This window comes from Heloderma suspectum, chromosome 1 (genome assembly GCF_057233095.1).
Source record: "Heloderma suspectum isolate Gila_16-S chromosome 1, 16-S_ref, whole genome shotgun sequence".
Taxonomy (NCBI): Eukaryota; Metazoa; Chordata; class Lepidosauria; order Squamata; family Helodermatidae; genus Heloderma; species Heloderma suspectum.
This window is the reverse complement of record NC_139458.1, coordinates 257832674-257836842: the sequence shown is the minus strand read 5'-3', so window position 1 is coordinate 257836842 and position 4169 is coordinate 257832674. Positions and strand designations below refer to the sequence as shown.

Sequence of the window (4169 nt, the reverse complement as noted above, 5' to 3'; positions counted from 1 at the left end):
AGCAAAATACTGAGAGAAGATGAGTATTAGTCAGCATTTGATTGCTAACTGCAGTCTCAAAGCTTCAGGGATGATGTTCAAGTTGGGAGAGCTAGCCAGCTGTAGCCTTTGATGGCAGTTCTTTAAGAGAGAAATTTGTTTTAACTTTTCTCAATGAATGTGGTTTCCAAGGATAAAGATCAAAGTGATGACAGTGGCCAGAACTATGGCAAATGCAGAATGCGGCCAGGACAACCTGCAATTAACACTACAGTTAGACTGAAGTCTAGACTAGAGACAAGTCCCCTGCCAGCTTTAGCTAACACTGACAGAGATGTGGCAAAACATAACATTGCCGTGTGGTGGCAAGAACAGAAAGATCCAAACTACCCATTGGTAGGGGGGATGGGATAGGATTAGACTAACAGTAAGAACATGTTAGAAGATAGCCATCCTCCTCATGACTGGAGATGGATAATTTTTAAGGTAAGATTTCCTCCCTTCTCTTATATAATGGGATTAGTGCACACTGTTATGTGGAGGTAGGAGAGTGGAGGGCTGATCTCTTCAATGCAAATGATACTTCTGCTTCTCCTTATTTCAGCTTTCCCTAACTTGGTGCCCTCCAGATGTGTTGGACTGCAATTCCCATCATTCTGCAGTCAGCATGGCTGTTTTATTTCATGTGGAAATCAAGCTGCGTGTTACAGAGCCCAGCCCATGTCTCCAGTTCATTTGATGTTTCAGTATATGGTGAGGCTCTGAATGCCTCCAGTGTCATGGTCAGATAATTTTTTGATGAAGTTTAGACTGACAGTGGCTATTCCCACCTGCAGGGTGGTGGCCAGATTACAACGGTCCACCCTCCTGAGACTTATGGAATCCAGTGGCTTCTTGAATGCTCCTGGGGACTTTCTGGTTAACAGGTCAGGAGCTCTGTCAAGGTCTTGGTGTCACCATAGAATGATAAGATGGAACAGACTAGTGGAACCATCGCTCCAAAGCACTCTCTCCAGCACTGTCAAGGCAGCCCAGTACCCTGGTTCACCAGGGAGCTACAGACTATGAAGCAGGCTAGATGATGACTAGAACACAGATCGTGAACAAATTACAGTGAGTATGACTGAACATAAGTGAGAGCATATTGCTACAGATACTGGCGATGGTGGCAAAGCATTCGTATATCTCCACCTCCATTGTATTCTTGAGTAGCCATGCAGCACAGTTTTTAAAAATGGTGAATGGGCTACTGAAAACCAAGTGTTGTTGTAGAACCCTCAGAGGGCTGCTATGACAAGTTCACAAGGCATTTTGAGGATAGGGACGCTCATATTCACCTGGAAGATGACACTTTCCTTGATACAGTGCCTGTGGAGCTCTGCCTAGCCTGGTTTTACAGGATCATTTTCAGTTGAAGTGGCCTGAGGATGTGGTTGGTGCTTAGAGGGGTGCGGCCAATTATCTGCATACTTGATGCTTGCCCAGATTGGCTATTAACAGGCAGCCAAAGGGTGGAGGAATGATGGAGAGGGTCCAGGAAGTAATTAATACCTTTTTAGGAGATGGGGTTGTCCCTGCTGCCTTGAAAGCATGGTTGTGTGGCTACTCCTTTGGAAACCTTCTTCGGACCCAGGAGATCTTGGGAATTTCAACCCCATTGCTAATATCCCCTTTTTGGCCAAGGTCTTGGAGAAGGTGGTGATGGTTCAACTCCAGCCAGGTGTTTTTGAGTAAAAGGATTATTTAGAGCCATTTCACTCTTGGCTTCGGCCTGGCTTCAGCACTTGGTTGCCCTGATCAATGGCCTCTGTTGGGAGAAAGCCAGGGAGAATGAGGCCCTGTTGATTCTCCTTGATTTCTCATGGTATCTTGCTGGACCTGCTCTATGGATTGGGTATAGGAGGCATGGTGGACAGAGGTTCCACTCCTATGTAGGTGGTACTAAGGATGCGGTGGCTGAGTGGTTAAGGCAATGGACTGCTAATCCATTGTGCTTTGCACATGTGGGTTCAAAGCCCACCTTCATCGATCTTGGTTTTGGGAGGGGCTGTAGCTCAGTGGAAGAGCCCCTGATTTGCATGCAGAAAGTCCCAGGTTCAATCCCCAGCATCTCCAGGTAGGGCTGGAAAAATTCCTGCCTGAAACCCTGGACAGCCACTGCCAGTCAGTATCAACAATACTGGGCTAGATGGACCAAGGGTCTGACTCAGGATAAGGCTGCTTCCTATGTTCATATCTACAAAGTTAGTTCCAGAAAATAGCTTGGGGTGGGGGTGTTCTGCTCAGCTCCATGGCACATACTGTGGCATCCCACAAGATTCCATCTTACCCCACATGCTTTTTAATATATTTATGAAGTAACTGGGTGAGGTCATCAGGGAATCATCAACTTGCTGTTGACACCCAGCTCTATTTCCCCTTGTCATCTGTGTCCAGAGAAGCTGTGCAGGTGCTGAAGTGGTATCTGGACTCAGTATGAGCTGGAAAAGGGCCAATAAACTGAAGCTGAATCCTGACAAGACAGAGGCCATTTGTCGGTGGTTCTTATGTCCATGGTGTGCAGCCTGTTACAGATGGGGTTGCATTTCCCCTGAAACAGGTGGTGAATAGCTTGGGGGGACTCTTTGACCCAGGCTTCTCATCTGAGGTCCAGATGGCCTCAGCGGTTTGGATTGCCCTTAACTAGCTTTGGCTAGTCCACCAATTACAACTGTTCCTGGACAGGGATTGTCTGGCCACAGTGGTTCAAGCTCTGGTAACCTAAGTGGATTACTGTCTCCTCCCATAACAACTTACCTGCTCCCTGAGTTCTGTGGGAGAGGCCCTTCTCTATCTCCTGCCTATTGCAGAGACATGATTGGTTGGGATGAGAGAGGGGCCACACCCAGATTGTGGAATACCTTACCTTATGATATCCATTTGGCTTGCTTTCCTACTGGGGGGGGGGGGTTGGCCAGCTTATTAAAACTTTCCTGTTTCAGCAAGTCTTTGTTTTGTTGAGGATCTCGTTGTCATCGTCTTCATCTTCTTATGTGGCAGACTCTCATTTGAGAATGTTTTTATCTGCTGGGCCTTTTTTATTTCCATTTTTATGCTGTTGTTTTATGTCTAATGGGACTTTGTTGTTGTTGTTGTTGTTTATTCGGTCAGTCGCTTCCAACTCTTCGTGACTTCATGGACCAGCCCACGCCAGAGCTTCCTGTCGGCTGTTGCCACCCCCAGCTCCCCCAAGGTCGAGTCCGTCACCTCCAGAATATCATCCATCCATCTTGCCCTTGGTCGGCCCCTCTTCCTTTTGCCTTCCACTTTCCCTAGCATCAGCATCTTCTCCAGGGTATCCTGTCTTCTCAGTATGTGGCCAAAGTACTTCAGTTTTGCCTTTAATATCATTCCCTCAAGTGAGCAGTCTGGCTTTATTTCCTGGAATATGGACTGGTTTGATGATCTTCTTGCAGTCCAAGGCACTCTCAGAATTTTCCTCCAGCACCACAGTTCAAAAGCATCTATCTTCCTTCGCTCAGCCTTCCTTATGCTCCAGCTCTCACAGCCATAGGTTACTATGGGGAATACCATTGCTTTAACTATGCAGACCTTTGTTGTCAGTGTGATGTCTCTGCTCTTAACTATTTTATCAAGATTGGGACTGCTTTTTAAAAAAATTGTTGTTAGCCACCTGGGTTGGAAGGGCAAGGTATAATTCTTCTAAACAAATAAGCGAGCAAGCATGCGGTTCATTCTTGCCTTTCCACCACCCTGAGACTCTACCAAGTTAGCCACTTATATAGGGCAGGTTAGCCAGGGTACTTATACAGCCAGGATACTCAACAGGCAAAAACTAAAAATGCCTTCTGCTTATCTCCCTCTGGTTTTACCCTTCCAAGTGAAAGTGACACTTTTATGTACTTCAAACTGAACATATCAAATAGGTGTTGTTCATATTTATCTCACAATATACGGCAGCCTTCTCCATCCCAGGACCCTCTGGATGTATTGAATTGCAACTCCCATGATCCCTCAGCCAGTATGGCCAATAGCCGTGCTGGCTGGGAGATTATGGAAACTGTAGTTGAACCTCTGGAGGGCACCGGACTGAGGAAGCCTGATATATGCTCATGATGAGTATTTAGTTTCTCCTGCAGGGAGAGCCGACTTACTGACAATATCTATTTAGCTGGCCCAAGACTATCAAC

At 46.4% G+C, this 4169-nt stretch overlaps 1 non-coding gene across 1 annotated transcript; it reads left to right on the top strand.

Annotated features, from left to right (window-relative positions):
- The first annotated feature begins 1925 nt into the window (after positions 1-1925).
- TRNAS-GCU (transfer RNA serine (anticodon GCU)) lies at positions 1926-2007 on the top strand. Its single transcript has one exon. It is a non-coding gene; the product is annotated as a tRNA-Ser (tRNA).
- Positions 2008-4169: the final 2162 nt, after the last annotated feature.